The sequence below is a fragment of the Sorex araneus genome, chromosome X (genome assembly GCF_027595985.1).
Source record: "Sorex araneus isolate mSorAra2 chromosome X, mSorAra2.pri, whole genome shotgun sequence".
Lineage (NCBI taxonomy): Eukaryota > Metazoa > Chordata > Mammalia > Eulipotyphla > Soricidae > Sorex > Sorex araneus.
Window position 1 is genome coordinate 16,426,013 of NC_073313.1, and position 26,333 is coordinate 16,452,345.

The 26,333-nt window shown below is 43.9% G+C and overlaps 1 non-coding gene across 1 annotated transcript; it reads left to right on the top strand.

The window, feature by feature from the left end:
• The first annotated feature begins 21,360 nt into the window (after positions 1-21,360).
• LOC129400233 (small nucleolar RNA U13) lies at positions 21,361-21,463 on the top strand. Its single transcript, XR_008627548.1, has one exon. It is a non-coding gene; the product is annotated as a small nucleolar RNA U13 (small nucleolar RNA).
• The last annotated feature ends 4,870 nt before the right edge of the window (positions 21,464-26,333 follow it).

Below are 26,333 nucleotides of genomic sequence, written 5' to 3' on the forward strand. Positions count from 1 at the left end.
AAAGATGTGCCCGGAGCTGGGGGTTCTTCATCCTTTTTTTAAATTTTTATTTTATTGAATCACCTTAAAAAAGTTACAAAGCTTTCAGGTTTAAGTCTCAGTCATATAATGATCAAACCCCCATCCCTTCACCAGCACACATGTTCCACCACCAAGAACCCCAATATACCCCTCTCCCACCCCCACCCCTCACCTGAGTGGTTAGGCTGGCCGCGCAGTTTTGGATTTCTGATATTTTAGCTCAGTTCACAGTCTAGATGCATTTCTATAAGAAGCCGCTGGGCGCCAAAATGGGTTAGTAGACATCCTGGATCATAGTCTTTAAGGAGCAGAGGAGCCTTTTGTGCCCATCTACTCCAGATCTCATCTGGGCAGAGAGCGTGCCGGTAACACCCCCATCCCATGATCTCCTGTGCGCCACGTCACTACAAACTCATACCTCTGGGTTGTGAGTTCTAGAAGATGGCGGACGTCACATGGGTGCCACTGCTGCCGCTGCTGCCACTGCTGCCGCTGCTGCCACTGCTGCCACTGCCATCTCCCCCGCAGAAAGAAAGGGTTGAGAGAGAAAATCCTTTCCCCTCCCCAGGCGGCATGGGGTTGTAGCTCAGTTCACAGTCTAGATGCATTTTTATAAGAAGTCACTAGGTGCCAAAACGGGTTAGTAGAACTCCCAGATCATAGTCTTTACGGAGCAGAGGCATCCTCTTAACCACTTCTTTGATGATCTTGAAGGTGTTCCATGCTGTTCTCTTCCTCCTGCGCAGTTCTGGTACCAAGTCATTCCTCATGTTGAGTTCTCGACCCAGGTACACATAGCTGCTGCATTTGGAGATGTTCATTCCATTGAGAGCAAATGGAATGTCAGGGACTGGTTCGTTTTTCATAGACATCGTTTTGTTGAGATTCAGCTGCAGTCCGACCTTTCCACACTCTCAGTCGAAGTTGGCCAGCATTAGTGCCAAATGGCTAATGTTTGGCATTATGAGAATGATGTCACCAACGAAGCGGAGGTGGTATAGTTGCCGACCGTCTATCTTCACTCCCATTCCTTCCCATTCCCATCCAGTCGCATGATGTTTTTGAAGGTGGCACTGAAGAGTTTCGGTGAAATGGAATCAACCTGCCGAACCCCTCTCTTTACGTTAATGATCACTTCCTTATAGAATGGTGAGATCCTGGTGGTGAATCCATAATACAGCTTGAGGAGGATCTTGATGTACTGAGTTTGAACGCCCTGTTTGGCTAGGGCTTTGATGACCACTTCAGTCTCAACAGAATCAAAGGCCTTCTTTAAATCAATGAAAGTTAGACAGAGTGGCATCTTGAACTCTCGTGAAACTTCGATGAGTTTGGTCACCGTGTGGATATGGTTGATCATGCTGAATCCTTTTCAGAACCCAGCTTTGTTGTCCTTCGTCTAGTGTTCTGCAAATTCTATTCAGGATGACTCGAGTGAACAACTTGTGGACGACAGATAACAGGCAGATTGGGCAATAGTTGCAGATGTCATGAATGTCTCCCTTCTTATACAACAGAACGGTCCTGCTGGTTTTCCATTGAGACGGAACCTTGCATTCGGACAGGTAGTGTGTGAAGAGCCGAGCCAGTGTATTGACGAGTACTGGCAGCAGATTCTTCAGGTCTTCAGGTCTGACTTTGTCTGGACTGAGAGCTGTACGTGTCTTTACCGATGAAATGGCATGTCAGATTTCGGAAGGGGAGACATTGGGAATGACATATCCATCCTGTGGAATTTGGTATGTGGGCAGGTGGATGGGGCTGTTGAAGAGATCTGAGTAGAAGTCGTGAATAACCCTCTCCATTGCCCTTCTGGAAGATGTGATAGATCCATCAGGACGTCGGAGGGCAGTCATCTTGGTCTTGTAGTTGGCGAAGACAGGCGAGCGTTGCAAATACTTTTCCCGGCTTCTGCTACACTGGCCAACACTGCTGCTCTTCTTTCTTTGAGGTCTTCCTTTATCGCTTCTCTGCACAGCTTTTCAAGCTGGGACTTTAGCTTGTGGTTGCCTGAGGCTCGTGCCAAACCACATTGGCGAATGAGCTAGAGAGTTTTCGAAGACAGGCATCTGTTTGTGGGTTTCTGACTCTCGGCATTTTTCGAGCAATCATGGAGGTGCTGAACCAGTTGATCGTATTCCTCATCGATGTTGTCAACAACGGCATCTTCCCACATTGCCGCAATAGTGCCAAAGAGCTTCCAGTTGGTGGTCATTCTGGGAGTTCTCAAACTTTGCAGTCCTTTCTCCCTGCTCTGTGAAGTAGAATTTTGCATGAAGGAGACTGTGGTCCGATCCCGTTTGAAATTTTGGGACAACAGAGACATCAGTCAGGCAAAACCTTTGATTGAATATGATGTAGTCAATTTCGTTGTGGAACTGTCCACCGGGAGACTCCCATGTCCAGCGTGAGATTCAGCCCGAGTGTCTGGAAAGCGGCCTGGAGCGTGACAGTGGCTGGGTAGTGGAGGACTCTATAATTAATCTATAATACATATTATATAATATATATTAATCTATAATTATGGTATTTTTTAAACTTAAGCACTTAAAACCTATTTTGTGATTTTTTTCTTTTTGGGTCACACCTGGCGATGCACAGGGGTTACTCCTGGGTCATGCACTCAGGAATCACTCCTGATGGTGCTCATGGGGCCATATGAGATGTTGGGAATCGAACCTGGCTCCAGCCCCTTAAAACCTCTTTTAATGCCTAATGAAAAAAATTTTTATGCCTGAGTAAAGTTCTACTGGTGGTTATTATGTTTATTATGTCTATGACATCTTGGAAATTGCCCAAGATATTGTCTTTACCAGGATTGTTGGACATGTTCAGTGTGGTCATTGAGTGCCATGTGAATAAATCATTCCCAGTCTCAAAGGAGATGTGACGTAAATTTAAAATTTCAAATATGGATTTTATACTGGTTAATATAATATATGGATGAATATACTGGATTTCATATATGTAACACACACAAATATAAGGCACCTCAACGACTGCATGCTAAACCTCTTTTAGACAAAGTGTGTGCTATTTGGTGAGTTTTTATCATGGAATAGCACGTTACCATAAAACGAATAGGAGCCCCCTTTATTTGAAAGTTGCATGGAGGGAGCCAGGGGCTCTTTTTACTTCAAGTGCCGGGGATGGACCCCACGATCTCACAGGTGGCAGGCAAGTGTTCTAGCACTGAGTTCCCTCCCCAGCTCTCTTTTACTTTTTCAATATAAAACTAGGAAAACATTCACTGTGAAAAACACTTGTGAATTCCTCTATTTCAACAGGGTGGTGTTGATCCCAAAGTCTTTCTTTCTTTCTTTTTTTTGCTTTTTGGGTCACACCAGGCAATGTAAAGGTGTTACTCCTGGCTCTGCACTCATGAATTACTCCAGGCTGTGCTCTGAGGACCATATAGGATGCTAGGAATTGAACCCTGGTCAGCTTCATGCAAGGTAAATGCTCTATCGACTGTGCTATCACTCCAGCCCCTGATCCCAAAGTCTTGAAGGAGGAAAAGCTGATAATCTTAGGGTAGGAAAGATAGTACAGTGGTTAAGGCACTTGCCTTTCTTGAGGTTGACCCTAGTTCAATCCCTGGTACAATACATGATCCTCGAAATACTAACAGGAGTGATCCCTAAGCACAGTAGTCCAGTGTAATTTCTGAACACCTCCAGTATGGCCTAACAACTACCCCCCCACACACACACACAAAGGTGTCTAAGATATTAAAGTGACTATCATGTGATGGAAATAGCAATGGAGAAATGGAATTGAGTCAAGAGTTACAACAGAGGACAGGGTCATTGCGAGATAAAAGAGTACAGGGACTAGGGCTAAGGATGTGGCTCAGTGGTTTGAAGTCCTGGGCACCACACACACGCACGGGCGCACACACATACTCAAAGCAACGAGCTAAAGACTTACGAAAGCAAAGCGGAGGGAGGCATTCTATAACTAGATATTATTTGGGACAACATAACTGGGTATTATTATCTACACAGGAAATCCCCATCCTGGGCCTTGCCATCGTTTTCAAGAACAGATTCACACGAGATCATAATGCACTGTGCTGCCAGTTGCAGAGGATCTAAAGCAAACCAGCCCCAAGCTGATCTCAGAGATAGGATTGTCTTCAAAATGCTCAAAGAACGAAACCAAATCTTGTTTCTATTTCCTGCCTGTGGTGTCAAAAATCTATCCAGGGAGGAGATGATATAAAGTCCCCTGAATAAAGCATTATGGCTTGGCCTTCCCCATAATCCTCGAAAAAAGGCAAACTGGTGTTTACAATGTAATCTCTTGAATTGGTTAAACGGGCTTTCAAATAAACATTTGGAGAGCTGGGGATCCCAGGTGCTTAAAATTGCCTGCAGTCCCGTAATGCATGAAGCAGAGTGACTACGAGACAACTGGATGGAAAATGGAAAGGGTGGTGTGAGCCACACGCAGCTGGGTGAGTTGGACAGATATCACATTGTCACGTCAGCCTTGCAGTGATCCGATGCAGGAGCCAGTGGGACTTCAAAAGCAGCAAACAGAGTTCTAACTTGAACCACGCACTATCTAGCCTCGATGTTTTCTCCCAACAGATGCCTGCCTTTGCTGAATGAGGTGACAAACCCCGATCAGAACCTTCGCCTCCAGCCTCCCTTGTAGGCGAGATGCCCCGGGGACCCAGCTCAGGTGAAAGAAGTGTAAGCAGGATGTTGTGCCGGGCTTTGAAGAGAGTTTCTGCACCAGGGGAGACTCAGGGCACTGATCCCCTCTGCCCATCTGCCTGCCTGGAGCATGACCACAAGGCAAGAGGGGCCAACACTGTCCTGGGTCTGAGCACAGGAGCACAAAAGAGGACGGCTGAGGAGGAGGGGTGGGAGCCACAGCAAAGCACCAATCCTGGACTGTCCGGCAGACAAAATGTTTTGAAACCACTGAAAGGGCCAGAGCACTCGAATACAGGGCTCCCTTGCATGCAGCCGACCCAAGTCCCACATGCGGTTCTCTGAGTCACAGATAAGATCTGAGCTCCTTCAGGCGTGGTCCCCCAAAACAAAAAAGAAAAGATAATTGTTTTATAATTTGTCTAAGCCATTGATGTAGACACATTTTTTGGCTTTTTTGGTGGGGAGTCACACCCGGAGATGCACAGGGGGTTACTCCTGGCTTTGCACTCAGGAATTACTCCTGGCAGTGCTCAGGGGACCCTATGGGGTTCTGGGAACCAAACCCGGGTTGGCCGCGTGCAAGGCAAACACCCTACCTGCTGTGCTATTGCTCCAGCCCTAACACTTTTGGTAAATGATAAAATTTGGCTGGGTGGTTTGTGGTCCCAGCAATAATTGTGCTTTGGCTGTTTCTTTTCATCAACTGTGCCGATGTTTCAGTGACCTACCAACCCGCATTCCTGGCAATTCCTTTAGTGTCTGTCACGGCTGCTTGATGAACCAGAATGTCATCTAGGCGACAAGACATGTATGGAGGATGGTAAAGAGAGAGGTTGGGTCTCTACTTCACAAAAGGGTCTACGACTTTACAGCCTTAGAGCAACAGATCACATGGGAAATTGTAATGACTTGAGTATGAAAGTGACCCCCATAGCTTCCACTTACATTCCACTGGGCCAACACTTAGTCACACCTGATCATCCCTAAATGCAAAGGAAGCTGGGAAATATAGTTCAGCTGCGTCTTTAGGCAGAAGAAAGTGTAAACAGCCTACGAGTGTCTGCCACAGCTAATTGCACAGTCACTATAGTCATTAGAACTTCGAAAGAAGCTGAATGAAAGCTTTATGAGGAATAAATCTTAAAGTGTAAGCTCACTGCCAAATGCACATTATGAGTGCTTGTTAAATGCTGTAAATTGCTTTCAATTAGCAGGGGAAATAGTTATTCATTTTAAGAAGTAGTTACATAACTTGATTAGGGACTGCAGAAGTTGATCTCTGAAGAGAATGGGTGCATCAAATCAAAGTCCATATCTGGGGGGCTGGAGCGATAGCACAGTGAGTAGGGCATTTGCCTTGCACATGGCCGACCCCAGTTTGATTCCCAGCATTCCATAGGGTCCCCTGAGTACTGTCAGGAGTAATTCCTGAGTGCAGAGCCAGGAGTAACCCATGTGCATCGCTGGGTGTGACCCAAAAAGCAAAAAAAAAAGTCCATAGCTGGTGGATCATATAAAACTCCAAAGCTGGGTATGGACCCAAACCAATGCAAAAGAAAACAAAAACCAAAAATATAAATAAGTTTGAGACTTCAGGCTATGTCATGATAAACGCATAAAGCCTGTCTACTTGTATTTTGCAAATGTCCTGCAGTCACTGGTCTCAGAGCTCTTCCCTCACTATCTCTGACAAAATTTCCATCTTAATTTTACAAGTGCAGCAGCAAAAGGACCTCATAGCTTCTTGTTCATGTTCCTAACCAGAATTCCCCCTCCACCTATGCCTGTTATTTCAGCAGCTCCCCTTTTTAGAGGGTGGTTGTAGACCATGGTGGTGTGCCAGGCTTACCCCTGGCTCTATACTCAAGGATTGTGGCTGGAGTGATAGTACAGCGGGTAGGGCATTTGCCTTGCATATGGCTGACCCATGTTTGATTCCCAGTATCCCATATGCCTTTCCCCCAAGCACCGCTAGGAGAGTGCAAAGCCAGGAGTAACCATTGTGCATTGCCAGGTATGACCCAAAAAGCAAAAAATTATTAAGATATACATATATATATATGTATATATATACTCAAGGGTCACTCTTGGTGGTGTTCAGAGGACCCTCAGCAGTGCTGGGGAATCATTCCAGGGTCAGCCACACGCAAGTCAAGTGCTTTTCCTTTTACTATCTCTTCATCCCTTTTCATCCCGTTTAAAAATCAATGCACCATTGGTTTAGAATTTTACCTAAGTTTCAAGAGCACAGATTCATGCCTTCAAACCTACACGTATATACCTGTTTGTAAATCACCACACCCACCCTATTTCTGATGCGGCTTGCCACCATTCAACTGATTTGCTCTCAACCTTCCTTTCTCTCCCTCTCCCCTCCTGTAACCAGTGTTTTGTGGTTAGAGTCTAAGATATTTTTCTCTTGTGTTTTATTTGCTTGTTTGCTTTGTTTCTTTATATTCTGCATGAGTGAAATCATCTAGTATTTTTTCTTTCTCTGGTATCTAGTTTTCATCTAGTATTCTAGTTTTCATCTAGTCTCTAGTTTTTCTAACTTTTTTCAACTCAAATTAATTCACTGAAATTCAATTCATGTTGCAAATGGCAAGTTTCATCTTTGATTTACAGCTAAGCAGTATTCTATTACACACACTCAATAGACATATACCATACCACAATTTCTCTATCCACTTATCTGTCTATGGACACACAGGTTATTTTTAGATCTTGAGTGTTGTAAAAAAAAAAAAGGTTCAATGAACATGGTACTGCATGTTTCTCCAAATGATTATTTTCATATTCATTTGGGGCTGAAGTTTTCTTGGCTTATTTTCTTTTGGGGGGAGGAGGGGATGTTGTACCCTGTGGTTCTCAGAGGTTTCTCCTAGTTTGGTGCTCTGAAGACCATGTGATGCCAGGGTTGGTACCTGGTGTTCTTGCAGACAAGCCTTTTTAGATCTTGACTCTTGTAAAACAAAATGGTGCCATGTCCCTGGCCCTGTGTTTTCATATTTGAATAAATAACCATGTTGAAAGGGCTGGATCATATAGTAGTTCTACTAACGTTTTGAGAAACCTCCATAGAGGCTAAAGCAATTTACGTTCCCACCAGCACTGCACATGGACTCCCTTTTCCTCCATGGCCCTGCCTCATCAGCACTGGTTACTTGTCATCTTTTGGTATAAGCCATTACTGTAGGTATGAGATGAGATCTCACTGAGTTTAATTTGCATTTCCATGAAGATAACTAATACTGTTTTTTTTACATTTATCAGCCTCCTTTTAACGTGGTTATGAACTCACTTCATCTAAGTGGCTAAGAAAATTAAATATATCTGTTCTCATTAATTTCTGTCCTGAAAAATAATAATTGTATTGATCTAAACTCATCTTCATGAAAGCTTTAAGTGAAATCATAGCTTCCAAATTCTTCTTTAAAATTATTATTTTGGAGGGGGACAGAGATATGGCTTAAGGGACTGGAATGCATGCTGTCCATGCAGAAGTCCCAAGTTCAATCTGCAGAATTTGGTCCCCTGAGGACTGAGCCCAGATCAAACCCCCAAAATTGAATGATTCATTTTTAAAAACCTTTAAAATAAAATGATTAGTTTAGTCAAGATCATTTTGATAATATTGTTCAGTTGTTCCTTTTTAAAAATTTCCACATTAATCCCTTTAATCATTTACAAATATGATTTTGTCCTTTCAGTCAGTATAAGAAATAGTTTCATTGTTGGGATTTTTTATGGAATGCAGAACTTTGCAGAACGTGATTAGGGTTCAAGCTTCAGGAATATAAAACTACAAGTAGAGAGCTTATATAACTGAGACATTGTAATCATGATCAAATGTTACACATGCTGTAAAAGATATCCAGTATACTCATTACTTTCTCTCTCTTTTTTTGCTTTAATGACAAATAACTGGCAAATAAATTCATAAAATACTTAACATGTACAAGGCAAAGATTTGATAAACATATATAGTGAACCCAAGATCAAATTAATTAACATATATCTTCCCCTCTCCACTTCTTTTTTTTCCTTAGTGAGAATGCTTATTCTCTTAGCGAATTTCAAGTATATAGTAGAGATTTGTCAAATAGAGCTGACAACATAATCACCACACAATGATTATATCCTTAGCATTTATTCATGTTATAACTATAGATATGAATATTGTTATCTTTGTACCCTCCCTGTATCCCCCATCCTCTGTCTTCCAGACCCTGGCAACCAATGTACTCTGCTCTGTTTCTAGGAGATAATTTTCCCTATTTTTAGATTCAACATATAAGCAACATCATACAGTATTTGTCTTTCATTCTCTGGTCTATTTCACTTAGTATAATGCTCTTTGGTTTCATCTCTGTTGCCACAAATAGCAGGATTTTCTTCTTTTTATGACAGAATAATGTTCAGGTATATAGAAATATCACCTTTTCTATAGCCATTCATCTGTCAATGAACACTGAAGTTGTCCCCATGTCTTGGCTATTGTGAATAATGTTGCAATAAACATGGTGGTACCGATAGATTTTCAACCTTGTGATTTCAGTTCATTCATATATATGCCCAGAATTGGGATGGCTGGATTTTTACCATTCTCTTTGCAATCTTTTGAGGAATCCCCGTAGGCCTTTCCATACTGGCTGAGCCAATCCACATCTGACAAACCATGTAAAACTCTCTCTCTCTCTCTCTCTCTCTCTCACACACCCCATTTGAACATTGTGTTTTGCAATATTGATACTGAAAGTTTATCAAGAATATCCCTCACCTATTTTTAACCCTCAGATTTTGTCCAGCATGATCATTCCCAGCTATTATTGTCATATAGGTCTTGTCTCTACCTTACCTACTCTCAGCCCCACACATGCTTGTGGTTAGAAAAAGGATTCTCTTTATTCCACATGCTTGCCAACAATTGCTAGTATCTTCTTTATAATAAACAATCTCATTCATTTATTTACTCCTCTGTTCTTCAGTGCCTTTACAACAGGTACTCATCACTGCTCTAGGTTCGGAGCACCCCAGGATAGACAAATAAAGGCACAGAAATTCCATGCTAGTGGGCAAACACTCTAGAAGCAGATATGAATATATATGAAATAATTTGTATTTATTATCATGGACTGGAGTGATAGCACAGCGGGTAGGGCATTTTGCCTTGCATGCGGCTGACTTGGATTCGATTCCTCCGTCCCTCTCGGAGAGCTCAGTAAGCTACCGAGAGTATTCCGCCTGCACGGCAGAGCCTGGCAAGCTACCCATGGCGTATTCGATATGCCAAAAATAATAACAAGTCTCACAATGGAGATGTTACTGGTGCCCCCTTTAGCAAATTGATGAACAAGAGGATAACAGTGCTACAGAACTATTATCATGGAAGGTATAGTGCACAAATATTAATCGAACTATGTATACAGAACATTCTATCACTAGCAAAATCAGTGTTATGACTTCTCGCCTCATTGACAGTCCTATATAGCATTTATATTCGCTCTCTGTCCTGTAAATAGTTAGCACTTTGGGGAAATTCCTACTGCTTGTGAATAAAAGACTGCAAAATAGTATATGGAAACAGAGGTAAAGTTCACCAATGATTGCAGTACAAGTATTGCCTTTTGCAGTTATTTTGTTCTATTATATTATTTTAGAATTGCAGCTCTCCTCCGTTCTTGCCCCAAACAACACTCCAGGGTCCCAATTGGTTGCCTTTGAGTTCTTTCTTTTGTTCTTTTTATAAGAACACAAATTTGGAGAATTTTAAAGGCCCAGGGAGATCATCTTCTCTTACCATATTGTTGTCAAATGAGGAAAGTTAAATTGAGAAAGATTAAGCAATTTGCCCAAGATTACAGAAGTAATCAGGGGAAGGAAGGGCTGGAACTAAATTCCACTTCTAGTTTACCACCCCCCCAGAGAAACAGTGAGTAACAATCTACTTTATAACACTAATGAGAAAACAGTGGCAGACACAGCTACATAAAGTGCGAATCTGAGGTTGTAAACCAGAAAATTGAAAAGACGAATGGCAAGTCCTTTTCCTAACTTTCTTTCTCCCCATGCTTCTTTTAAGGAAAGAGTTGGTTTTCTTCACCAACTCAAAAGTTCTGACATAGTTGGGGAAACTATTTGCTCTAAAAATTGGGAGAACAAGGTAAGTGTCAATAAGAAATCACCACCAAGAGTCTCCCTAAATAAAAACCCTCATACTGATTAAAAACACTTCATGATTGTTTTGGGGTCAGAGAGATCGTTCAGCAGGTAAGGTAATTTGTCTTGCACGTGGCAACCTGGCTACAATCTCTAGCACCCCATATGGTTCCAAGCATAGACAGGAGTAATCACTGAGTGCAGAGCCAGGAGCAACACTTAGCAGAGCCAGGTGAGACTCAAACACTAAAATAAATTAATATTCAAAAGTTATAAAGTAGGGAAAAGGAAGTAAATAAAAAAGAATCCAAATTTCAAAGTAACACCATGAAATTTTACTAAAGATAAAAACATCACAAATTAAAACCACAGAGTATTATTTTTTTAACCTATAGGATCAGAAAAATTTATTTTTGTTTTTGGTTGTGTTTTCTTCCCCTTTTTTTGTTTGGGGGGACAGCATTGGGTGGTCATACCTGGCAGTACTCAGGGCTGATTTCTGGCTCTGCACTCAGGATTTACTCCTGGTGGGCTCGGGGGACCATATGAGGTGCCGGGATTGAGCCATGAACGGCTGTGTGCAAGGCAAGTGCCTTATCCACTGTACAATCTCTCGCTCCCCTATATCAGAAAAATTACCAAGGATAATCTCAGTTCTTATAAGGACTGAGATGATGAGCACACTTGTGTATTATTGCCTTCTCGATAGGACTTACAAGCATGTGGGTGTGACTTCTTCAGGAAGACAATCAGAGAGCCAGAAAGATTTACATATGGGCCAGAAAGACAGGCAGTGGGTAAGGAGCTTGCCTGGACCATGGCCGGCCCGGGTTTGATCCCTGGCATCCAGTATGGTCCCCCGCACCCAACAGGAGTTATTCCTGAATGTAGAGCCCAAGAGTAATCCCTGAGCACCAGTGACTGTGACCCCCAACCCCCCAATGTATATACAAGTATACTTATCACTGTGCTGTTCATGATGGTCATATATCTATCATATGGGTAATATTTATATATATACATAGATCTAGATAACTGTCAACATAAATATTCAGGAGATAGTTAAAAAGGCAAAGATTGTCCACCCATATATATCCATTATATGGGTGATGTTCATATGCATGTATCTATCAACATAATGGTAATATCAATATCAATTGTGAACATAATTCAGGAGACAAAATGGCAAAGTATGTTCATTTGGGATCAAGGAATTGCAATAGAGGATACACAGATTCGTGTATATACCTAGAATGTGCTCCACAAAGGGACAAAGTCAGGGGTTTTCTAGGAGGAAAAGATGAAGATGGGGTAAAGTAATTAAAGAGTTGACTAGTGTTAAAGGGCTTAAATTACTTTGCTGTCTATAACCAGTTACTGATGCCTGAGGAAGGAAGAAAACAAATCTGCGTGACTCTGGAAAGCCCAGTTCAAAGTCTATGATCATTCATTCTCAATGGTTTCCTTGATGTTTTCGTAAAACAATTGCTTTTGACCTGGTCCAAAGGTCTTTGACCCAACTCAAAAAAAGAAAGATAGTGCAATTTTTCTGTAATGGCTCCCCAGTTCCATTTACAATCGGCTTTGCAGATGTCACTTTTCAAAATCAAACTAAATAGCTAAGCAAAAAAAAAAGCCACAAGTAAATTAAGTATGGTGCATCGATCACATGAATTTTTCAATAAGTATTAATGATATGGGAGGAAATGTTCGCAGTATGAAGCTGGAACAATGATCCTGGACCAGAATAATTCTGCCTACCAAGAGACATTCTGCAATATCTGGAGAGAATTTGGTCGGCACGATCGGAGGCACAGGTGTGCCGCTATCATTTAGTGCATTGAGACTAAATTGATTGCTTGATCTGTTCACAGCCAACGCAGCAAAAAAAATTATCCTGCCTAAATAAGACTGCAGTGGACAAACCGAGTTGAAGGAATGAAACAGGGCACAATGCTCTAAATGCTGACTGGGCTCAAGGTTTGAGGGAAAAAAATGAATATCATTTGGTGTATAATCTCTGGGGCGGCTAAGGAAGGCCCTGGCAGCTCTCCCCCTCGATGCCTGGGTTCGGTGGTCCTGGGCTGCTCCCCCAGCCGGGGCAGCCCGTGCCATGGGACAGATGGAGGAGGAAACAAGGGACAAGACGGTTGATGATCAGTCGCCGTTTATTCCATTCTCCCCACGTGCCTGTTCCAGTCTCTCTAAGCGCCCCCATTCTAGACTCACACTGCCCCTCATTCCCGTCTCCTCCTGTCTCTCCCGTTCATCTCTCCCACTCATCTCTCCACGCTCCATCTCGAAGCCTGGTCTAACTCTCTCTCCTACTCTCTCATCTGTCTCCAACTCCCCTGATTGGGGGTGGAGGCAGCAGTCCTAGCAAAAACATAAGCGAGCCCTTCCTTTGCTCCCAGGCAAAAATACCACTTAAGGCAATATATCCTCAGTCCAATAACTTGATGAACATTTTAATTAACATCTTAATTCTACTTCTTAATATTAGTTATTTTGTATGGACACAGAGATACATTGAGCTTGTAGGGTGGCTCTCCTGGGAACATCTCACCACAGACTCAGACCACAGTGCTCGGGCCAGATTAATCATTCCTAACCCTAGCAGGGTCCGAATCTAGTTATTGCTTTTTGGATCATGACAGCATTAGTCCATGACCATGCTCTTAACTTATAGTTACGTATTATGGCACTTTGGCCAGGCCCATTTCGATGCCAGGATAGCACAAAGCTCACAGATTGCCCTAGGTCCATCCTTTCCCTCATTGGGACCCTGTTTTGGGGGTGTTAGGAAGTAAGGGCAACTGAGGCTGAGGTTGAGAGAACAGATATCCAGGAGGTAAATATCATTTGGAGTCAATTAACTCCCTAGTTATAAAAGCATACAGTTAACTGTCTTCTTGTGTCCATACAAAAAGGACATTGCTCTGAATTAACTATTCAAAGGACTTAAGGAGAACAGAAAAACAATATTTCCAAGTCAACAGAGCACAAAGAAAAAGGTTACAAATAAACACAGAGGAATGGGAGCCTTGTGACGGGAGCAACCCAATAAACCTAAGCTCCCCGTGGCAAGGCAGAAAGGACAAACTAATGTTATCCTACAACTTGGCAATGAAATTATGGGTGATGTTTATTTACTTCTTTCTACTTTTCTCCCCTCAATGTTCTACTATGTAACAGTTATATCCCTGAGAGCAGGAAGGACCACTTCCACTGACACTAGTGGGAAAGAATCTACAGAGCTTTATTAGCAACGAGGCAGCAGGATGAAAGGTGTTAAACCCACATCCCAGAGAACCTTCCCGTTGGCAAGCTCAACAAAAAGCAGCTTATGTAGGAAAAGCACTGGGAGGACTCAAAGGGCCTATTAGCAAGGGCAGGCTGCAGGCTGGTATGCACCAGGGTGGCCCTTTGTGGGCTGGCTTCCTGAGGCACGCTCAGATCTAGCCATACATCTGAAGCAAGATTTCTACCTGGGCTGCAGAGATAGCTCAGAGCCCGGAGCACATGCCCTGCATGTACTTGGTCCGAGTTCAATCCCAGCACTGCATGCTGAGGACTGGGTGTTGCCCTAGTGGCCCCAGAGCACTGTAATGTTTGAGCCAAGGGGCCCCCCAGCAGCTCTGGGTCTGAGCAGCTCTGACCCAGCTCACACTCCCAGGCTAATCTTGCCATGGATGCCCCACACCCTCCCCACCCCGACAAGGCAAGCTGGACAAGCCAAAAAAGGAAAAGAAACCCCCCTTTTTTTGCTTTTTTTAGGTCACACCTGGCAATGCACAGGGGTTACTCCTGGCTCATGCACTCTGGCAGTGCTCAGGGAACCATATGGGATGCTGGGAATCGAACCTGGGCCTGCCTGCCACGTGCGAGGTAAACGCCCTACCCAGGTTCGATTCCTCCATCCCTCTCGGAGAGCGCGGCAAGCTGCCGAGAGTATCCCTCCCACACGGCAGAGCCTGGCAAGCTACCTGTGGCATATTCAATATGCCAAAAACAGTAACAACAAGTCTCACAATGGAGACGTTACTGGTGCCCACTCGAGCAAATCAATGAACAATGGGACGACAGTGCTACAGTGCTTGATTATTTATGACACAGGATCATTGCCCACCTCAAAGGATTGTGAAATCAAATGAGAGAAATGTGCAGAAGCCTTTTATACTTGACAAACCAACAAATGTTCCTATTCTCTTTGTCAGCCCACCTTCTCTTCTCTGCAGCTGAACTAAATCTCTTGCCCTATAAATCACTTTTCCTACAAAGTCGGTCATGATGTCTCTCTGATTCTTCCAGGAAACAGTGAATCTTACAACTTGTTGCCCTAAGAAGAGAAAGGTTACTGTTGATACATTATTCCCTAAAATAATTTCCATTTCATTGGAACAGGAATTCAGCGAGGCTCAGGTCATCTTGACAAAGAAACACTACATTCAAATTGAGTAACCAGAAGGAAGTTGAATCATGGACTTGCCACAAAGATGAAGACAAAGGACGAGGCAGCCACAAGAGATAGCATAGGACCCCAAGTTTGGAATCAGCAGGTGCCATCCATAGTCAACAAAATGAAAGATGGGTGCTCTACTTAACAAAAATCCAAATAAAAGAATTATAAGAAGGAAGTTCCAGATGGGAGCTGAGATTTCTGTCCACAGAGGTAGCCAACTCTAAGGGACTGGGCAGAGGATCCCTCAAGGGTTCACTACCAAGCCCTCACTTCTCCTTCCTCGCTCTACCTTCAGGCAGATCTCCCTGGTGAAACCAACCCAGAAATAAAAGCTATATCCATCAGGGCTTTCTAGAGAAACAGAACTAATATTAAGTGGGAGAAAGATTGGGGGCTAGAGCTATAGCAGAGCCAGTAGGGCATTTGTCTTGCACACGGTCGACCTGGGTTCGATTCCCAGCATCCCATATGGTCCCCTGAGCACCTCCAGGAGTAATTCCTGAGTGTGTGAGCCAGGAGTAACCCCTGTGCAACCCAAAAAAGCAAAAAAAAGAGGGAGATAGATTAATTTTAAGAAATTGAGTAAGACAATGAGAAAGTAGGATGGGAATGGGGACACTGATATTGGAATCCTGAGCTTGAATTTCTTCTTTGGGAAACTCTTATTTTTGGCTTTAAGGTTTTTCAATGATTGAATGAGGCTCACTCACATGACCAAAAGAAATCCGGTTTATGTAAAGTGTGCTGATTAAAGAGGTTAGCGCCAGTGACAAAATACTTGCACTGCAATATACAGACTAGTGTTAATTAAATAAATGGCTAACATGGGCTGCTAAGTACACACATAAAACTCATCATGACAAAGGTCAAGGGAAAACGGTGCTGTAGTTCATACCAGTCAGCCTCCCACTCGGGACAAAGAGCAGGTGGGGGAAGGTTGAGGGTAGAACAGGAGGAATGAAGAACAGAACGAAGTTATTCAGCAATCTTTCATACTTCCCCAGCAGAAGTGTTCCAGGGCAAAACTATATCTGAGAAATACCAAGTTAAGTTTATACCATTTATCTTCTTAGTAAATGAAGACGGGCAGCATCCCTGAAGCTGTCCCAAAGCAATGAGAGTTGAGTTCAATAAGAGAATCCAGGAAACGTGCATGGGTAGGAGTGGCCGAAAATGTTAAAAGCGTCCTCCTAATCTTGTCTTAAAAGACAAGAAGGCAGAAACCAATTTGCAGTTGCATCCAAGTGAGCTTCAGAGGACCACTCCCAGGGGGATTTCTTCATCACCCTGACACCCACCAGCCTGGAACTCACCCTTCCTAAAAGTCTGCTCCTCTGTTTCTGATTCCCTACAATACCCCTTCTTGCAACTATTCGACAAGATGGCAGTTTTGAGGCTGCCATCTTCTAACCTGTCGGCTTGTTGTCGATAAAGCTCCTTCTCAACCTGCCGCTGTGTGTGTCTCTCATCCAACTGGTCCTCAAGCACTAGAGGAACAAACCTTCACGGTTCCATTCTGAACAGGAGTGCTGGGATAGTCAAAAGCTCACAAGGTAATAGGTTCGTATAAGAGCAGACCACAGGTGTTGAGTGTAAATAGGAGTACGAAGCCGGAATAATATGAGCAGGAGTCGTGGGCAGAAAAGCAAGGCCAGTAAGTGGAGGAGCTCACAAGCCAAGAACCTTAGAGAATAGAAGATAATACAATTAAGAAGTTAATTTTAGTCAAAAGGTCATTGAGAGCCAATCTGGGCTTCTTTGCAATGGCAGTAGCCTAATCCACATAGTTGTAGTGTGCTGTCATGCTGCTATGGAAAGGGTGCATAGGAAGAAAAACAAGAAATTAAGGAGCCAGCAGTCGGGAAGATGGCTCAGAAAGCTAGAGAGCATGCTTTGCATGCAGGAGACCCAGTTGATTCCCAGCATTGCATGGTCCCCTGAGTACCACTGGATGAGGCCAAAAAGACAAAAAGGAAGAAAAAGAAAACGAGGGAGCCAGATGGTGCACAATGGATCCAAGATGGCCATTATTTATGGTTGGATTCTGGAGGGAATGAAAAGAAAGCAGGAAAACCAGGTGAGTTTCCAAAGGAATAATTGTTTTGAAAGTAGGAAGAGAGGAAGGGACAGGCAGGAGAGAAAGCTCAATGGGATGAGTGCATGCTTTGTTTCAGGAGGGCCTGGTTCAGTCCCCAACACTCTGTGGTCCCCTGAGCACCACCAGGAGCATCTTCCAGGCACATAGCCCCAAACTGCCCGGGAGTTGTGGTCTAAAGACAAAAAGGGATACTGGTGTAGGGAGACGTGCACTGGTGGAGGGATGGATGTCAGAGGTCTGTATGACTGAAATCCAATCAGGAAAGACTTTGTAATGCTCAAAAAAATTTTTTAAACCCAAGAAATCAAAAAAATAAAAACAAAAAGGTGAAGGAGGGATATCCTTTTAAAGTTGGAAACTAATTATGGTGTTATTTAACCATAAATAAAGCTCTAAGCTACTCTTGCCATTACAAGGAGAAAAATGATTTCCCTCTACCATTCTAGATTCTGGGGAGAGACCACCACCATCCTCCCCTCCACAACATCCTTAATGCAAGACAGACTTAAAAATAAATATATATATATACATATATACATATATGTGTATATATATGCATTTATATATAAGACTAAGTAGGGAAGAACAAACAGAAATTAGTGGTATACCTCCTGCATACACAGGAAATCTCAACCAAAGAAAAGAGAGTACGCAGCTGGAGCGATAACACCACAGGTAGGGCATTTGCCTTGCAAGCAGCCAACCCGGGTTCAATTCCCAGCATCCCATATATCCCCTGAACACCTCCAGGATTAATTCCTGAGTACATGAGCCAGGAATAACTCCTGTGCTTCACCGTATGACACCAAAAAAAAAAAATGAGTAACTCTCCGAAAAATGCCCAACCCATCACCTTAAGAACAATTTCCTGGGGCTGGAGCGATAGTCCAGCAGGGAGGGCATGCGGCCGACCCGGGTTCAATCCTCAGCATCCCATATGGTCCCCCAAGCACCACCAGGAGTAATTACTGAGCACAGAGCCAGGAGTAACCCCTGAGCATCGCTGGGTGTGACTCAAAAAGAAAAAAAACATTCTCCTGCTAAAAACTGGGTAGCATTTGGGTTACGTTGAGCCTAACTTCGGGCAGGGAGGGGTGGGGAGCACAGTGCACTAGGGCACAGCTGATGCACAGACCTCCGTCTTCACTGAGGAGAGTTTGTAGAGATTTATACTCATCCTCTTTCTTCCTCGGCTAGGAAGGAAGTGTCCCTTAGAAAGTGAGATTTTTTTCCCTGGGTGCTGCAAGGAGGTAAGTGATATTCATGATTTTTTTTCAGTATTCCAAACCACAGTACCTTAAGGGAGGAAGAAGAGGGAAATATGTGCCATAGAGGCAGGCTGGGGAGCGGGAGGGAATCTGGAGACGTTGGTCGGGGAAGGAGACTTCGGTGAGGGGATGGGTGCCCGGTCACTGTACTCCTAAAACTCAATCATGAATAACTTTGTAACTTGGTAATTCACAATGGTTCAATTTTTTTCAAAGAAAATAATATCAAAGTTAGATTTTTCTAATAAATGTAGCATTATCTTGCAGAAGGGCAGCTTATCCATTTTCCAGAGCTTTTCCAATGTGTGCTGTTTCTTTAAAATAACCCACTCAGAATAATCCTTACTTATGCCAAGAAGCCCATTTGGAGGTGACAAATTTCATTCCTTTCATAGTCCATCTAGTTTCGATCAGCAATCAGTTTTTTCAGCCCAACAAAATTGAGAGGATGCTTGATAGGAGAGATCAAAATGCTATGACTCTCCCCACTCCCATTTCACTGTGCCACTAGAAAGCCACTTCTTAAAATAACAAAATAATTCTGAATGAAACTGCAAAATCTTCCTGAGGAATAAATTCAGAATAAACACATAATGGGAAATGATCAGTATAATTGAAGAAAACTGGGGAAGAACAATGTTAAGTGATCACTGAGAGCCTTTCATTCCCGTCCTCAGTCAGAGATGCCTCAGCAAAGAATCAGGAGCCGAGGAAGAAATGCAGTGTGGACTTTCCCCCCAGTACTAGTTTCTTATTATCTTGGCAACTGAGTCTTCCGTGGAAATAGATAAAGCTCTGTCCTATTCTCTCCAAAAGCCTCCCGTGAGGACACAGGTAAAGCCGCACTCTCTCCCACATCACAATGGACAGGGAAGACCCTGGGAGAAGGGGATACAACAATAGCACAGCGGGTAGGGTGTTTGCCATGCATGTGGCCGACCCAGGTTCGATCCCCAGCATCCCATATGGTCCCCTGAGCACCACCAGGAGTAATTCCTGAGTGCATGAGCCAAGAGTAACCCCTGTGCATTGCCAGGTGGATGTGCGCGCGCACACACACACACACACACACACACAAGACTCTGGAAGGAATTCCAGTTCTGCCCCATTCAATGGCCCAAAGGAAAAGGCCTCAAACTTTAAATGGAGTAAATTTGGTTCTGGATCTGCCACTGGACTCTAGCTAAAGTTATTGCACTTTTGTTTAATATATATATAAATATATATATTTAATTATATGCACTGCAGCAATGTAGCACTGTCATCCTGTTGTTCATTAATTTGCTCGAGCAGGCACCAGTAATGCCTCCATTGTGAGACTTGTTGTTACTGTTTTTGGCATATCGAATATGCCACAGGTAGCTTGCCAGCCTCTGCCGTGCGGGAGGGATACTCTCAGTAGCTTTCTGGGCTCGGGTAGGGCGTTTGCCTTGCACTTGGCCGACCCGGGTTCAATTCGATTCCTCTGTCCCTTTTAGTTATATATAAACAAAATAATTATATTCATTTATTGACTTTTTAGGTCACACCTAATGAGCTGAGGGATTACTCCTGGCTCTGCAACCAGGAATTGCTTCTGGTGGTGGTTTGGGGACCATATGGGGTGTCGGCCCCATGCAAGACAAATGCCCTACCTCCTATACTATCTCTCTGGCCCCAATGCACTTTTCAAAACCTGCTTCCTCATCTTTAGAATGGCAATCACTTGAGGCTGAGTGATTGTGTAATGAGTAGGGCACTTGCCTTGCACATAGCCAAATGGATAGTTAGTCCCCAGCATTCCATGTGGTCCCCCAGGCCCCACCAGGAGTGATCCCTGAGCAGAGCCAGGAGTAAGCCTGAGCACCACCAAGTGTGGCCCAAACAATGCGAACAGAGTGGAGATAGATTTATAGAGCAGAATGAAATAAAATGATGTGAATTCTGATCTTAGGAAAATAGAATCCAATACCATTATTCATGGGGACCTTTTGCTATGAGAAAACGCCCACACTTCATTTGGTCCTTCATTGTGTAGAGAGGGGTACCTGGAGCTCTAGACGTCAGTGGGTTGAGATTTGCAGCAAGGGCCGTGACAAACAGCTTCTCACGGGCCCCAGTGAGTAGGAGAAAGGCACCTTTGTCCCAAAACTTGGCCTTATCCCTTATTCCTGTCTGGTTGCCATGGAAATCCCTACTAACCCTCTCAAGGATACATTCAACCTGCCATTTTGACGGTAATAGAGACAGAAAACGTGGCTTTAATATAGTTAGAATTAAATAGTTCTGCTAATTGCTTTTATCGAATTTTTCTGCCATTTAATAAAGAAGAAAACAAACAGCACTAATTTTCCCCAAAGGTCAGTGAACAAGAACATATGGGTAATTTCTTCTCGCAGTATGGCTTGATCTGGCTTGATCAAATACCATCTCTCCTGAGTATGAAGTTTCTGTTTTCCCCAAAGATTTGGCGGAAAATTAGCAATTGCTGACTGGCCTGGCAGCCCCCTTAACAGGGTGTGAGATTAACAGGAGTCGCTAGCCATGTCCTTCTGCCATCAGTCATTATGGATTAAGAAAGCTCCAAGGCCTACAAGTTACCAGTGGCATCAGGGTAACCTGAGCAGTGACCCATGTTAGCGACTCCCAAGCTCCTAGGAAATTGAGAAAATTGAGAGGCTCTGCATGAGAGACTGTGGCTGTGGGATTCTTTTGCAGTTCCTCAGTATGATGATGGGGGCTCATGCATCTCTGTGACCTGCTCCTCCCTCAATCCTTGCTATGACTTGAGCACATTACCCATCTGCCATGAAGCAAAAACAAAAACAAAACCCCCAAACCCTGCAGTGGCTGTGATAACAACGTTGCAATCGCTTGCACTGACAGAGCTCACCTGAGGACTGCTAGACACCAATGCTAAACTCCTTCTCCATATCAGTTCATTGACTCCTCACCCAAGATCCCATCAAGTAAACGTTATGGTTGCCTCCATCCTACCCAAGGGAGAATGGGAGGTTTCTGTAGTCAAGTAAACAACCAAAATCCACACAGAAAGTTAGAAACAAGGCAGCCATGTTGGTATGTCCAACTGTGAGGAAAACCCCAAGGACCCAGCAGCTTGCTCATAAACCAAGATTGATGTATCACCAACTTCTACTAGCATTTTATTCCACCTATTCACACACCTTCTGCACGAAAACAAAATCTTTGAGGGTACCTCTCCTAAAACTCTCAAGGATACATTCAACCTGTCATTTTGAAGTTGTCAGCCTCCATCAGCATCTGCTATGTCCACAGTCCTTTCTCTATCCTTAGTACCCTGACACTCGACCCAGCTCATTCTCCGTGCTAATGGGACCACCAGCTGACATCTCAGTGGTCCCGGGTCCAAGAACTGTCTTGAGATACCCTTGGCCTTGTCAGCTGGTGGTGACAGAGTTGCCAGACCTGAAAGTCACCTTGAGGCCTGGAGAGGAGCAAACGCTGGCTCTCACAGCGATGGCCTTCATCACCTGGACCTGAGGTAGCCCATCCAGTATCCGATTCTCCCCTTCTTTATAGGGGTCCCCAAAATGTGACTCTCCTTTCCTAGTTTCCCCACCCCCTTTCCCTCACCTCAGACACAAAAGCAAACAGGACAGAACATCAAAGGCAGCTCACGCCAGGATGTTTGCTGGAACATCCTCCAGAGTTCACACTTCATAGAACTGAAGAATCATTTTCTCATAGGACTGAAAGGAACCGTATGAGGTGCGACAGTTTATCAGCTACCATTGCAAGAGCATTAATAGGATTTTCAATTCCCTCAGTCCACCAGCTTTACACATAAGTGATTATTGATTTCCCCCCTCATTCAGAGGCATTCCCTTCATTTCAAACTTTGTGGCAGAAATAAGACTTTGTAAGAATGTTTTCAGCACATTTTTCATATTCACAGAAACCGAACATCCATAGGATTCTATTCATATTTTACTATGTTACTCCCTCCCACTGCCTTGCCCGCCCCCACCAGCCTATTACCCCAAAGGGAGAAATCTCACTTGAGCATGAAGTACTTTCCAGGTTTCCCCTGTGGTGTGTGGAATTAGGTCATAAGTTGATTCTTAGTGAAATCAAAAGACTAGCCCCCCTCTGTATCCCAGAGTTGCAAGTGAATCAGAATCGGATGCAGGAGCCCCCGCTTGCAGGAAGGGAGCCTGTCTTTGTGAATAACACGGGTGTGGCGGAAGACGTAGGAAGGCGGGGGAGCATCTCCATGGGGGTGGGAAAGTTTAGATGAAAGGACACACAAGATTTTCTCCATATATTTGAGTGGGATGACACTGAACAAAGCCCGAGGCGCCAGGCATTCTGATGTCAGGGAAGAGATTTCAAAAAAAAAATGAAAGAAAAGGCTGAAAGAACACTTTATATTGTCATGAGTCATTTCCAGAAAGAACCCTTCGGACTACCATTGGCGAACATACTGGAAAGATGGAGAACACAAAAGCCGTCTGAAGAAGATGCTCTTTCAAACAGCTGGCACTGAGCAAGCGCTCTTCACTTGGCTTTGTCTTTGCAAGAGACAGTATAGATGCGGATTTCTGCCAATTATGTTTTACTGACACAACGTTGTTTCTTTGAAAGCAACTCTGTTCAGAGACCAAGCCATATGGGACCTCAATTACATTCAGGTTATACAAAGGAACAAAGAGAAAAAAACATCAGCCCGCAGGCCTGTGATGCATATAAACAGATAGCAGACAAGCTCGCAGGCAGTTTGATCTGAATTGGGACAAAAGCCACAGGAGCTGAGCAGGATCTAAAATCCAGACTTTATCTTTTCATACTAGGCGTGTTTTAGACATTCAGACTCTCTTAAATGCTTAATTTTTTGACAGCAAATGCTGGCAAGGGGGTTGTGCTTCTAGGTAGTTTTTGATATCCATGTCTTTGTATTCTTTTTTCCCCTTATTTGCCTCTTCAGATTACCTGACAAAACTTACACAAAACTTACTACCCTTAGTATACTCATCATGTGAAAATAGCATCAAAAAGCATCTCATTTGACAATGTCTATCAATTAACTTCTGCTATACAACTAACAAGAGTCTCTTGCTTGCGCGCCTGGCTGTCTTCCCCGGGGCTCCTCGAAGGGGATGTGCTCCAGCTTCCCTCCCCGCCCTGAGCAGAGCTCCCGGCAGCCAAAGACCTCCGGAACCTAGTCATAGCCATTCTCTAGGCCCCTCTCCACACGTTCAGATGAGCCTCATGCATGAAGGTACCGGCAGAGGAACTCAGATGTGTGGGACCTGGGGCTGAGACCTCCAAGCCTGCTCAGATGGGGGCTGGGCCTGCTCCGCCCAGATTTCCCATTTCCCAGTACCTAAGCAGTCATACCCAGGGATTGCCCCCAGCACTATCAAATCCCATCCACGGCCAGCATCCGGGGACTAAAAAGCAAGCTCCTGGAAGCACACGGCCGAGCCTACTTCTTCTCTGGGAGAACCTGGCAAACTACAGAGAGTTTTCTGCCCACATGGGAGAGCCTTGCAAGGTCCCCATGGTGTATTAATATGCCCAACCAGTAACAAGCTGGGTCTCATTCTCCTGACCCTGAAAGAGCCTCCAATGCAGCATCATTGGGAAGTACAAGTGTGGGGGACCGGGACCCTGGGAAAAGGAGAACTTAGCCATTTCCCCAGACAGGGAGTGCCCACCAAGATATTGTATTATGTAACAGACATCCTGTACCAAGGGCGAGACCCACAAAGATGACAGGCATATCATGTTCCAGTCTGCTGATCCCCCTTACGCAAATGCCCCGCGAATGCCCCGCGTGATCCACCCTGGCCCCCTCGCAAAAGCCTTGCCCCTCAGCCTATATATTTTGTAAACTTTCCTTCAATAAACGAGACCTTGACAACAGTTCCTTGCTTGGTCTCCCTCTTCTTTCTCGCCCTTGCTATTTCAGGTAGCGCCTCTTCAGACCCTGGAATAACTTAGTCCCGCGGGACGGGACATACAAGTATAGAGAGGCTTCTAAAATCTCAGGGCTAGGACAAATGGAAACGTTACTGAGACTGCTCGAGAAATTCGACAATCAATGGGATGATGATGATACAGCTAACTACTCGGAATCCTAGTGGTCTGAAAAAACTACCATTTCTGTTGCTCATGATTCTGGAGTCTGCTGGGTGTTCTTTCAATAGGGGCTGAATCTATCGATTTCTATTGGACTGAGGAGTACATCTGGCTGGCAGACCACTAGTGTCTCGACCATGTGGGCAGGTCTCAGCTATTGTGCAGGTAGCAGCCTAGAGTGATAGTGCCATACCTCTTTCAGCATCCAGCAGGACACCTCCAGCTCCATATGAACACCTCCAACCAAAGCTCCATGTAATAACTCCATGTAGACACCTCTAGCAAAAGTTCCACGTAGCAAATCCATCTAGACACCTCTATCTCAAACTCCATGCAGTAACTCCATGTAGATATCTACAGCTAAATGTCCATGCAGTAACTCCATGTAGATATCGCCAGCTAAATGTCCATGTAGTAACTCCATATGGACACCTCCTGCTGAAGCTCCATGTAGTAACTCCATGTAGACACCTCTAGCTAAGGTTCCATGCAGTAACTCCGTGTAGATGCCTCCAGCTGAAGCTCCATATAGTAATTCTATGTAGACACTTCCAGCCAGAGCTCTGTGTAGTAACTCCACATAGAAACCTCTAGCTCAAACTCCATGTAGTAACTTCTCAGAAACCTCCAGCTAAATGTTGATATTGGAACTCCATATGGACACCTCCAGCTAAAGCTCCATGTAGTAACTCTATGTAGACACCTCCAGCTAAATGTCCGTGTAGTAACTTCATGTAGATACCTCCAGCTAAAGCTCCATGTAGTAACTCCATATGGACACCTGCAGCTAAAGTTCCATGTAGTAACTTCATATGAACACTTCCAGCTAAAGCTCCATGTAGTAATTCCATGTAGACACTTCCAGCTAAATCCCCATGTAGTAACTCCGTATGGACACCTCCAGCTTAAACTCTATGTAATAATTCTATGTAGACACCTCAAGCTAAAGCTCCATGTAGTAACTTAATGTAGACACCTGTAGCTAAAATTACATGCCATTTACCTTGCCATTTACTATAGAGGAATTTAGGCAACAGACATTTACTGAATGTTCCTGAATTTGGAAGTGGTATTTTAATGAAGTTCATATCAATACTTCTAATAAGTAATCACTCACATGGTAAGTTTGGAAGTACACATCTTTTATGTCTGCTAAATATCATCAGCGCCACAAAGGTTGCCAGATTGTCCCAGGGAGATTCCCCTTTATATGTATGTTTATTACTTGGTTAATCCAAGAAAAATGCCTGGCACTTAGAAAAATATTCTGTCATAATAGAGTGGGACATAAGACATCTTCATGAGACAAATCAGGAAGTTTGACTACAGATCATATAGATGGGAAAAGGCCTGGTTCCCCCAGCAGAGAATGGGAGAGATTATAAACAGGAAGGAGGCCTTCACTGGTTACAGATACAGATACAGCAAAAGAATATCCTGGAAAATTGATGGGACAAATACTAACAGATACCAGCCACATGAAATGGTCATGAAAAAGTATAACCAGGGGGCAGAGATAAAGTATGGAAGGTAGGATGTTTTCCTTGCAGACGGTC